The following is a 12,523-nucleotide window of genomic DNA, read 5'->3' on the forward strand; positions in this document are numbered from 1 at the left end:
TGATATAGGGACTAGATCTCACAGCTGTGAAAGAATGCCCTCCAGGGGAGTGGAAGTGTAGCAGGGACGCCTGGAACTGGGCTGTCTTTCCCCCAGCTTCCAAACCAAAACTGAAACTAAACTGCTTCTCCGTGTCAGGTTCTCCCCTCGCTGGGGCTGAGCAGCTCTGGCTCCATGGCCTGGGTAATACAGGGGGTCATGCTACATGATCGCAATGATCCCTTCCTGCCTTGGAATCTATGAATCTGCCTACCAGCTTCAGAAGGGGTTTCTAGTTCCTTCTGTCTCCAACCCTGACTCCACGCATGCTGAGAGATGGTATCAGAGGCCTCTGGCAGCCATCTTAGTTGTAGTCCTTTCAGTAGGCCCCTCTAAAGGTTGATGTCTGGAGCTCCAAGAGCTGGCAAATTCCAAGCACAGGTTACACTGTATCACAGTCAAACCAACACCTCTGCCTTAGCCACCTTTCAAAACACACACTGATTGGATTTATCACTTTCTTGCAAACTCCTGATGCTATTAAAATAGCAGATAATTGAACAGGGGGGTGGGGTCAGAGTTAAGGTCATTTGTAGAAAAATCAACAAACATTTCCTGACTTCCAGAAATTCTTTCTACACAATTAGTTTCCATAACAGTCCATTGCAGGTTTTCCTGTCCTTTCCTCCCAAGCAGCCTGTTGGTTCCTATATTCCTCATCCCTAGATCTCAAAGTATTTTACAAAGGAATGTGAGTATCATCATCTACTTTTTACAGCTGGGGAAACAGAGACTCAGAAAGGTGAAATGACTTGCCTGAAGTCCCACAGCAGATCACTGATCAGAACATAGGTCTCCTGAATCCTAGACCCATGCTCTATTCACTGGACCACACTGCCCCAGAGTGAGAGTTGCCATGGTCAGACAGAACACAGGGCTAGAAGATCCATGGCTCTGCTCCTGTATGTTTTTAAATGTAAACATTAACTTTGGGGTGTTCAGGGTTACAGAAGTTTGCTTGACAGCACTCTAATAATGTTGGGATAATTTAACTGGTACCTATTTACAGGTTGTATCTTGACACTTTATTTTATTTTTGCCAGGGAATAAATACCCCTGGCTCTATGTAAAGCTGAGCGCACCATCATAACCAATGATCTCTTTGACAAATGTCAGATTGCTCACCTTGCAATTCTTGCTGCGTTGGTAGGTTGCATAAACCACGTGGTAAAGTTTCCATTCCCTGACTGGACAATTTTTGTGGTGACAATGTGAACAGTAAATTTTCCAATCCTCTGTTGAAGTTGAAATTGGTTCGGGTGATTCTGGCTCTAATCCAGCAAAGCATTATACACATGTTTAACTTTGCACACTGAAAGCTGTTCCATTTAAGCCAATATTCACAGTACAGAAAGATAAGTATGTGAGTAAAAGTCTTTGCAGCATCAGGGCCTTTTGGAGCACATGGGGCCGAAAGCTGATGAAAGTCAGAGAGAGAAGAAAACTAGGAAAAAAGTAACAAGCCATGACAGCTATTATTTAACTAACAGGTTTTACCGAACAGACAGCACTGACTATTAGTCACAGCTTCGCCCCTGCCAAATTATTGGGAAAGATACATACCAACGTTGGGTTTTAAGTATTATTAGGTGGCCATCTTGGTCTGGGATAAGAACAAGGGGACCTCCATGTTGAGACAGGTTCTTGTTCCCCTACGCTGAGCAAAAGGCGGGAAAATAGAAAGAGCGGGAATATGTTGTTGCTAAGCAACAGGTTCCTATAAAGACAGATAAGGGGAGGGGCCAAGAGCTCTTGAGCCTTTGGGGGTTCAGGTGTCCAATGCTCTCTCTCTCTCTCTCTGCACGGTGTGGCACACCCTGTCAAACTGGTTACTGGCCTGCAGTAACCACTCACTAAATGTTTTGGGATTTGTGTGTTATTTTCTTTTGGGAAGCAGACCTGCATGCGCAGACTTGGTCCGGTTAGTTAGCTCAGACTTACAACCTTAGACGATGCAGCGAGGGATAGGGAGGGGTCTGAGATAGGGTTACATACTTGTCTTCTACGCCTGTGATCCACCATTGGCGTTCATCGTTGATCTCGTTGATCCAGATTCTGCAGCCTCTCTGTCATCAGCTCCTGGAAAACGTAGAAGAACACCTTTGCTTTATCGAGTGTATGTGCATGCGTGTGTGTTCTATAACGAATCTCCAGAGTCCATCATCCATTCCGCCCCCCTTTTCCCCCCTTTCCTTCCTTCTCCTTTAGTAAATAAAGTGTTGTTGTGAGTTTATATTCGAGTGGTGGGTCCTTTTGTTCCAGCTCTGATAGATGGACTTAAGGGGGAACCCAGTGGGATGGGATATACTGTAAGGCTCCCCAAAGTCTTCTGGTCAGGAAAAAAAAATCCTTACAACTATAACAAGGTTATATGGTAGGTAACGTTTTCCAAAACATTAATAGTGATGATACAAACCCAAGGGACTCAGAGCTATGCTCTGATTTGGGGGCTGAAAGCGTTTTCTTAGCAAGCCCAGTTCATATTTGTATGTACTGTAGAGCACCATTTAAAGGGAGAGGACCAGAGATTTGCCCCCTTTGCCTGACCATCGTCTTCCTCTCTCAGGCACCCCCTCCACCACTAGCATCCTGACCCCCATAGTCGATGAGACCCAACTTGCATCCCCACATCAGTGGTCTGCCAAGAGGCCTCGTCACAGCAGTATGTGTCCTTGTCTCTAGTTCAAACGTTCCCATGGCATGAACGATGCAGGTAATAGTGGGCAGAGGGGTCCCAGCTTTACCCAAACAGCAGAGTGGTGGCGAAGGGGGGAGAATGGAGGAACGGACAGAGCGGAACAGACCAGGGATCTATGTGACCCAGGAATCTGTGTCTGAGCGGAGAGGACCCTCTGCTAGGATAGTGCGTTATGTCTGTCTCTGGTAGATATAAATAGTTGGTTAGTAGATAAGGTGCCAGCAGATAGCACTCAGTGTAGATCATGGGTTTTGCAGGAGCATTAACTCTTGTCATTGTGCACTGTAAATGGGTTCTTGTGTGCAGCTCTTTATATCAGCTCTCACACCAGTCGCTGCCAGACGAAGGTGCAAGACCCCCCACAGTATCCCATGGTGGATAAACTTTCTTTCCAGTCTTTCTTTCAGCGGTACTGCTATGGGTACGCACATGGCCGCACAGTATGCCAACATTTTTATGGCTTCCTCAGCTCTCGTCCCCTAACTTGCTCTACATTGATGACATCTTCATCATCTGGACCCATGGAAAAGAAGTTCTTGAGGAATTCCTCCATGATTTCAACAATTTCCATCCCACCATCAACTTCAGCCTGGACCAGTCCACACAAGAGATCCACTTCCTGGATACTACAGTGCTAATAAGTGATGGCCACATAAACACCACCCTATACCGGAAACCTACTGACCGCTGTACTTACCTACATGCCTCCAGCTTTCATCCAGACCACACCATACCACATGATCCATTGTCTACTGCCAAGCTCTAAGATACAACCGCATTTGCTCCAACCCCTCAGACAGAGACAAACACCTACAAGATCTCTATCAAGCATTCTTTCAACTACAATACCTATCTGCTGAAGTGAAGAAACAGATCGACAACTCTGTCCACGTATCTATTCATGGGACACTATCATAGGACCTAATCACATCAGCCACACTATCAGAGTCTCATTCACCTGCACATCTACCAATGTGATATATGCCATCATGTGCCAGAAATGCCCCTCTGCCATGTACATTGGCCAAACTGGACAGTCTCTACGCAAAAGAATAAATGGACACAAATCAGACGTCAAGAATTATAACATTCAAAAACCAGTTGGAGAACACTTCAACCTCCCTGGTCACTCAATTACAGACCTCAAAGTTGCAATACTCCAACAAAAAAACTTCAAAACCAGACTCCAATGAGAAACTGCAGAATTGGAATTTGCAAACTGGACACCATTAAATTAGACTTGAATAAAGACTGGGAGTGGATCCTCTTCTGGAACACTGTCCTCCGACAGTGTCTCTTTGTCCATTCACACCCCCTTCCGGTGGGGGGTAATCAACAGCCCCACACCTTCAAGCCCGATCCCTATAGTCCAGGATCTGGCGTGGTTCCAGCCGGCCGCTCCCTGCGGCCTATGGCTGGGTGTATGGCCCAATAGAACAAAAAGGGGGGGGGACTCAGGCCCACCCACTACTCTGAGTCCCGGTCCAGAGGCCCTCTGGAGACAGTCTCGCTGTCCTCCTTCTCCTTCCTCCTCTGGCCCGCTTCCCCAACGGCCCTTCTCTGTGCTAGGCCTCCTCCTTCTAGACCTGCCGGCTGGCAGGCTATGGAGTAGGGCCTTCTCCCACTCTCTAAATCTGGCCTGCACTGCACTGTCCATGGTGCTGGCTCCCAGCTCTGGAGACAGACCTTCCCCTCTGAAGGCCTGGGACAGACTGACTGCTCTCACTCTGAGCAGCCTTTCATATGGCTGAGCCGGGCCCTGATTGGCTGGCCCCAATCTGTCCTCTGATTGGCTCCCAGTAAGCCCTTCTCTGATTGGCCGCGCGTCTACGCAGGCGCCTAGGCCTGCCGCAGGCCACCCTCTCCGGGCGTGGGGCAGCCGCCCCACCACAATCTTCCTACTGTATTTTTCACTACATGCATCCAATGAAGTGGGTTTTAGCCCACGAAAGCTTATGCTCAAATAAATTTGTAAGTCTCTAAGGTGCCACAAGTACTCCTCATTCTTTTTGCTGATACAGACTAACACGGCTACCACTCTGAAACCTGTTTCCAGCCTTTGTGAGTCCAAGGTTGGTTTGCCCCATGAAGCAGCCAAACTTTAGGGATTGAGATGGGGGGAGATTGGATTTTTTAATCCTTGCTATTATAACTCTAGATGTTCTCATTATCCATTGAAATGGCCAGGCCTTTTTAAGCATCCTGCTAAGCTCTTGGCCTCAGAGACATCTTGTGGCAGTGAGTTGCACAGGTTAATTGTGTGTTGTGTGGAAAAACTGTCCTTTTCCCCTTTTTAAATGTGCTGACTTTCCTTGGAACACAACAGCAGTCAGTTAGGAGGCAGGCAGAAGAGGAGTGCCTGTTCAGTTCCACTTGTCAGTGTGTAGCTCTTTGTCGTGTCTGCTCTCACTCCTCTCTTCTAAACAGAGCCATCCCAGTCTTTCCTGTCTCTCTTAACATGGGCATGGTTCCAGCCTTGGAGCATTTTCACTGCCCATCTCGGTACCCCCTGTATTCCTGTTACATCAAGACTCCACCCCTTGTGAATTATGACCCCCTCCCTTAGTGAATGCAGTGAGGCTACAACTGGGATTTCACTTTTCACCATTACATATGTACTGTAGGGTGGGTGTGTATGTGTATTTATAGGCTTGGAAGGATAAGATTTTTATCTGTAAATGTCGGTAAAGGTCAATTTTACACTGCACTCATAAACTGATGAAAAATATTTCCATCTATAATAACTGAAATTTACAGATAGGCAAAGTAAGAAACAGGCTGCTCCAGAACTTGTTACAGTTTGATTTAAGGAGATTTATTTTGTTTATTTTAGCCTGTGATGTCGACAGTTTGTGTTTTACGGGTTGTAAAAGCTTTAACTTTTGGGATCTCAATATCTACTGTCATTAGATAATTATTGTCTGACCTCGTTTCCTTGGCTGACCACTGCCACATAATTTCCCGCAACTGTAAAAATGCTTTAAACCCATAATTGTGCACAACTGTTAAAATGTAAATCAATTAAAACCTAAAAAAGCTTAAAAATAAACATTGATATTATCTGGTGAAATTATATTAAAAAAAAACACAAATTCTGCCAAGTCTATGTGTGTGTATATATATATATATATATATGAGGCAAACCCCGTGTCTGAGATTTTCAAAGCTAGCTATCGAAACTGGATGTTTAAATTCACAGCACACAATGCGCACATGCACACACAAACAAATTGCTGGCCCTGATTTTTTCTCTCACTGCAGTTTCACACCAATGTCTCTCCACTGACTTTACAGGATTTACTCCTGGTTTAAGCGAGAGGAGAATCCATCCCTCTGTGTTTCCAATGATAAGGCTGTAGAAGAAAATGTAGGCTACTGTGTTATTTAAGGAATAGCATGTGCTCTCCTATCCTATAAGATCAGAACATATAGTTTCACACATATATTGCATATATTGCATTGCCACTTGGGGAGTAATGCAGCCACCCCAAATCCCTTACACCTCCCCATCCCCCATCCATCAGCCCTTATAAGCATATTCACAATCGCTGTCCAAAACAAATCAAGCCTGGCTCTGAAGGCAGGAATGAGTTAATGTTATCTGATAGTCCCATGCACTTTCTGCTCAGTGGATAAGCACTGCTTGAGGCGGGGGCTGCCACACAGAAAGAGGAAGTGGCATCCTCAAGGTCCCATTGCAAGACATGATAAGAGCCAAGAATAGAAGCCGGTTCCCTGACTCACAGCCTGGTGCCCTATCCCCTGGCTGTCTTTGCCTCCATACTGGCACTGCTTGTTTGCTTACCCTCTTCTTTCTTTACCCCTGTTGAAATCTCTGCTCCCAAGGCAGGATCAGACTTTGCATAAGGTGCTAGCTCTGAGGCATAGCAAGGCAGTCTGCATGGGGGGAAGTTAGTGTGACATGACTGAGGCCAAAGAGGCCTCCTGTCTGTTCTTTCATCTCTCCCTGTTAGAAGTACATACTTGGGGACAGGGAGCATAGAACAAGTGGGACAGGCCCTTCAGGCACTCGTGGTGATGGCATCCAATATCCCAAACAAAGGAAGGCTACATCTGTGTGGACAACGGGAAGCTAGAACACAGGAACTCACTGTACATAGACTGCCCAGATGAGGAAACACTCAAATCCCCACTTCTTAAGGTATGTCTACATTACAAGCACTACAGTAGCACAGCTACAGTATTACAGGTACACCAGGGTAGCATATGCACCTGCTAGAGCAAGAGAAGGGGGTTTTCTAGCACTATAATAAACTTACCCCTAGGGAAAGATATTGATAGAAGAATTCTCCCATCAGCCTAGCAGCATCTATACCAGGACCCAGATCAGCTTGACTGCACCTCTCTAGAGTGTAGCTAAATTAACCTAAAATGTGGACAATACCTTAAACTCTAAGCCCCACAACTAAACCATACCTGCCTCTGGAGATTTATACCTGCCTCTGGAGATTTCCATTACTTGCATCTGAAGAAGTGAGGTTCTTACCCACGAAAGCTTATGCTCCCAATACTTCTGTTAGTCTTAAAGGTGCCACAGGACCCTCTGTTGCTTTTAACTAAACCATAGTAACTGCTGAGCTTGCATTTCATCACCGAACTAAAGTTCACTACTCGTTACATCAGCATGACCTACTCACACCAGGGCATGCCCAGCACAACCCCTAGACCTTGCATGACTATAGTAATGATAATCATCTGTTCTGATGTACAGGCGAGTCGCATCATAAGCGCATTCAACTATACGTGCTCGGCAAAAATAAGAAAAACAACAAGATACCTGTAAATAGTGCGGGCGATTCCACACAATGAGTGTATGCCCCGGAGTGAGCGTGAGATGGGAGACGTGAATCTGCTGTTCCCTCGGTCGGTCTCAGTTCCTGCGTGCCTCTCATAGTGTCAGCATCTCGCCGCGCTGAGTGTGATTCTAGTGTTTAAAGATACGTATTTTTCATACAACATGGCCCCTAAACGCAAGCCAACTACTTCATCTGGTGCTCAACTGAAGAAACAGCGATCTGTTCCAATGCTGGAGGAAAAACTGGCTGTGTTGGACTTATTGAGAGACGGTACGTCGGTCTCCAACGTGGCATGTAAATATGGCCGCAACAAATCTAGCATCCGTGCCATCAAGATGAGAGAGAGAGAGAAATTCGTCAAGCCGTGGCATCAAGTGCTCCAATAACTGCTAAGGTGATGAGCCAGGTGCGTGATAAGACTTTAGTGAAGACTGAAAAGGCATTAAACTTATGGCTGGAAGACATGAATCATAAACGTGTGCCTATCGATGGCAACACGTTGCGAGAAAAGGCGCTTAGCCTCTACGCGCTGTTCAAACCTCATGCCGAAGAGGGACAGCCTTCTGATGAGAAGGAATTCAAAGCCAGCCAAGGTTGGCTTAACAGTTTTAGAAACCGCTTCAACCTCAAAAACGTGCAGACTACTGGTGAAGCTGCATCTGCCAATGAAGAGGCAGCAAAAGCCTACCCCGAACAATTAAAGAAAATCATAGAAGAAAAGGGCTATCTTCCGGAACAAGTTTTTAATGCTGACGAGACTGGGCTCTTCTGGAAAAAAATGCCCAACTGCACTTACATTTCGAAATCAGAAAAACAAGCCCCTGGCTTCAAAGCAGCTAAAGACCATGTGACTGTGTTGTTTTGTGGCAATGCAGCTGGGCATTTAATAAAACCGGGCTTGCTCTACAGGGCTGCAAATCCCCATGCCCTAAAAGGCAAGAACAAAAATATCCTGCCTGTGTTCTGGCAATCAAATAAAAAGGCTTGGGTGACGGCAGCATTATTTCTGGATTGGTTCCACAAGTGTTTCATTCCGGAGGTCAAGCGGTACCATGAAGAGAAAGGACTTGACTTTAAAGGGTTGCTGATTGTAGACAATGTTCCTGCCACCTTGCGGCACTCCGGTTTGCACACAACGACGTTGAAGTCGTCTTTCTCCCCCCCAATACCACCTCAATCCTCCAACCTCTCGACCAAGGCGTGATTTGCTGTTTCAAGGCCACATACACGAGGCTTACGTTCTCACGGATACGTAGCACTATGGATGCTGATCCCAATCTTAATGTGATGGAGTGTTGGAAGTCCTTCAACATTGCCAATTGCATCACTTATATTAAACAGGCAATGGATGCAATCAAGCCTGAAACAGTCAATGCATGTTGGCAAAACCTATGGAAAGAATGTGTGAATGATTTTAAGGTTTCCCGACCATTGACAAAGAAGTGAAACGCATTGTTTAGGTGGCCAGGCAAGTGGGTGGTGATGGCTTCGTTGACATCCTTGAGGAAGAAATTGAAGAATTAATTGAGAGCCATAGAGAAACATTGACTAACGAAGAGTTAGAGGAACTGATAAAATCGTCTACAGAAGACAAAGATGATGATGACGAACAGGAAGAGCCAGGAAGTTGGAATCTTCATAAATTTGCTGAAGTGTTCCAAGCAGCGAAACACTTGAATGATTTAATTTCTGAATACGATCCCTCTATGGAACAAAGACTCAAAATCACACGTAGTATTACGGACGATTTGAGACTGTATCAAGAAATGTTAGAGCAACTCAAGAGACAATAGCGACAGTTACCGATCACCATGTTTTTCAAAGAAAAACAGCCAGCAGCAGATGAACCTACGCAATCAACTTCTTGAGCTGAACCAGAGCCAACCACTTCGTCTGTGACTCGCTCTCCATCACCCAAGCTCCGTTTCCTGGATCGATATCAAGCCCTGACGACCCCCTGTAATTAAAAATACAGTACTGTAAAATTATATTTTGCATATGTACTCTTTATTATATACTGTACATTACTGTATACATTATACATTTATACATATTACTGTACAGGGTTGTATACACAAAACCATGTACAGTATATTGTATTTTATGGGCGATTTAAGTGATTTTCAAGGGTAATTTTGACTATACGCGATTTTCGCCTTACGCGCTGACTTTAGAATCTAACCTCCGTGTAAGATGCGACTCCACTGTATACAATCCAAACATAAACAAAGGCCAGCTAAAGCAACAAAATTCAGAAAGTGGAATTCTGGGGAAACAATATTCTAATTTATGTCAATGAGTCTAGACAGAGCTAGGTTTTCCCCATCTTACCTACAGGAGGAGCAGAGAGTTCCATTCCTCTAAATCTTCTAGCCTTGGGGCTGACATGGAAGATGGTGGGAAGTTAGAATCCAGCGGAGTTCCCTCTGAAGCACCAGGGTAGGCTGCAGGCCAGCTGGGCCCATTTTGCTTTGGGTTTTGGTGGTTTTTGAGGAGCTAGGGCAGAGCTGTTTGAGACAAGGGCTTTGGAATGGGGCGTTTCCAGGCAGAAGCCAAGACAAATGCGAGGGTGGTTTCTCTAGGCTGTGAGACATAGGGGCAGCATCCATGGGCTGACGGGTAACACAGCCTTCCTCCCTGAGAGCCCATAGGAACCCTAGCCCAGGCTGCTATTGTAGGTGTCTATGAGCCACCACTAGCCTACACTATTCCACGTTTCGCAGTACAAATGAGAGCAGGTTTGCTGCCCAGAAAATGCTGTGTGAAGATGGATTTCCCCTCCTCATAAGTAGTACCTCAGTATAAAGCAGGCTTGGTACCGCTGTGTGGATTTCAGTCTGCTGCAGAGCCCAGAGTCTGTTATTCACACAACTTTATTCCTGCAACAGGCATCCATTTTGGGGGAACCTTGGCTCTTTCCACATAACATAACAAGCACAATGGGGCTGTAGTCCTGACTGGGATCCCGGGACACTACTGACATAAATAACAAACAAGGCCTAAGGATGATTAAATACAGGCCCTAATTTAACAACAGGGAGCTATTCAGCATAAACTAGTGATTAGACCCCAGGGATGACTTTCAGATTCCAATCCCAGCTCTGGCAGTGAGGTAAGGTCCAGCCTTCACTGCTCAGTGCCTCAGTTTCCCTTTCTGTAAAACTAATCTGCCTCCTGGGGGTGTGAGTCAGATCACATTTGTAAGGCACTTTGCCGCTACGAAGGGCTGGTGAATGTTTCAGCACCAGAACTAGTGCCCTAGTGACACTGAAGGCAGGCTGGCGCTGCAGGTGTAGGCTGCCCCCAAAGCTCACCTGCTACAGGTCAAACTGGATGATCAGCGTAGTCCTTTCTGACCCTATGGAGCACCTTGGGTAATCTGCAGTGTCTGTGGGCCCCCCAGTGGAGTTCTGCACCCTGGGAGGGCTCTTCTCCATGGTCCGCACCTCCCGCCCCATTACAGGCGCTGGCAGGCCAGTGACGCCCCCACGCTGCCCTCCCCAGCCAGCTGACCCGTGGCTGCCCAGAGGGAGCTGGGGGCCCCCTGTCTAGGCAGCACCCGCTCCCCCATCAGTGGGAGGAGTCTAAAGTTTGCATGTGACGTTAGCGGGTCCTGGCCCCGCCCCGGGGCGGGCCCCTATCAGTCCCGTCCCTGTAACTTTCCCACGCCGAACTCTAGGGAGATGCTCCAGGTGCCCGGAGCCGGGAGCGCGCTTGGCTCTGTCTGCCCCGCCCGGCCCCCTCAGGAGCCCGCCGCCAAGTGACGTCCGGCTCCCCCAGCCCAGGCACGGCGGGCGGCACGGGAGACCTGAGAGTCTGGGGCAGGGCTGAAGGACCCGGTAACTTCCCGCGGCTGGAGCAGGCTTGCAGGTGAGCCCGAGGGGTCGCGGGCGCGGGGCCAGGCTCGGGCGGCGAACTCGCCCGATGTGAAGGGAGGGGGCGCGCCGTGCATGCTGTGTGCCCCCCTCCCCGCAGTCAGCGCTGTGTGGAGCCAGGGGCTGTAATTCGGACAGGTGCTCGGCTGCCGGTCCTTCGCGCTGAGAGAGTGACTCTGGTATGAGTCTTTCCCTCCCCCCGGCCAGGGGACAGCAGCGCCCATGGCGCGGGAGGCAGGAAGGCTGCAAGAGGCTCGCTGCGCCTCCCGGGGGACGGTGGCGGGGCAGAGACGAGGAGCTGGAAGCGGCTGGAGCCGAGCACGGGGACAAAGTTACCCGGGGAGGGAGCCTGTGGCGGTGCCTGGGCACTTTGCAGGAGAGCTGCCGCCGCGCCCCCGGTCGCTAGCGGCTCCTTTCCATGCAGCTCGCTGCAGGCGCCCGGTGCAGCATGTGCGGGGGAGGGGGAATGCTCTGTTCTGCTCCGTTCTGGCCAGGAGCTGGCACTGGGCGGGAGCCATCGGGGAATGGTGCCCACAGGCCAGCACCCCGGGCTGTCAGGCGGGGTTACCCCGCAGCCGGAGCGGCGGAGTCCACCTGGCCAGGATCCGGGGGGCTGAGGACTGATCTGCGCCCAGCTCGGGCTGTTTTGCCTTCCATCCCCTCCCCCTAGCTCACCCCCTTGCGAGAGACGTGGCGCTAATTTCCATGACAACCGCTAATGTCACAAATAAAGGGAAGGCGTGGGGGGGGGGGGCTGGGCTCCAGCGGGTGTTCAAGTTTTGCCAGGCAGAATGGGGGGGGGAGGGGGCACGCCCTGGGCGAGGGGTCTGTGTGCGTGGGCCGCGTGCTGTGCCAGCGCCGGTGTGGGGGTGGGTGCAGCATGCCTGTATCTGGGGCCATGCCCGCCTGCGCCTGCAGGGGTGTGTCTGCCTTGCTCAGCCTGCGCGGGCAGGGGGCTCCCAGGCTGCCCTCCTGGGGTGAGCAGGTGGTACCTGTGGGATCGTGCCGCTGGCAGAGCATGCAGGGACGGCGTGGAGCCATCGCTGGGCAGGAGGGGAGTATGTTATAACAAGTAGATTCTCTTCCCCTCCCCC

General features: G+C 48.8%; 1 protein-coding gene and 1 long non-coding RNA gene across 3 annotated transcripts in view; one reads left to right on the forward strand and one right to left on the reverse strand.

Annotated features, from left to right (window-relative positions):
- Positions 1–228: 228 nt before the first annotated feature.
- LOC135972672 (uncharacterized) lies at positions 229–9,651 on the reverse strand. Its single transcript, XR_010589144.1, has 3 exons — positions 9,407–9,651; positions 2,035–2,118; positions 229–1,456 (listed from the first exon to the last, which is right to left on the reverse strand). It is a non-coding gene; the product is annotated as an uncharacterized LOC135972672 (long non-coding RNA).
- A 1,570-nt stretch (positions 9,652–11,221) lies between these two features.
- The window catches only part of CAMKV (CaM kinase like vesicle associated), a 51,773-nt gene continuing 50,471 nt past the window's right edge, over positions 11,222–12,523 (forward strand). For both annotated transcript variants that reach the window (XM_005289334.5, XM_042850031.2), the window contains exon 1: positions 11,222–11,424. The gene's annotated coding sequence lies outside the window, so the exon portion shown is untranslated. The remainder of the gene's footprint in view (positions 11,425–12,523) is intronic.

This window comes from Chrysemys picta, chromosome 7, assembly GCF_011386835.1.
Source record: "Chrysemys picta bellii isolate R12L10 chromosome 7, ASM1138683v2, whole genome shotgun sequence".
NCBI lineage: Eukaryota > Metazoa > Chordata > Testudines > Emydidae > Chrysemys > Chrysemys picta.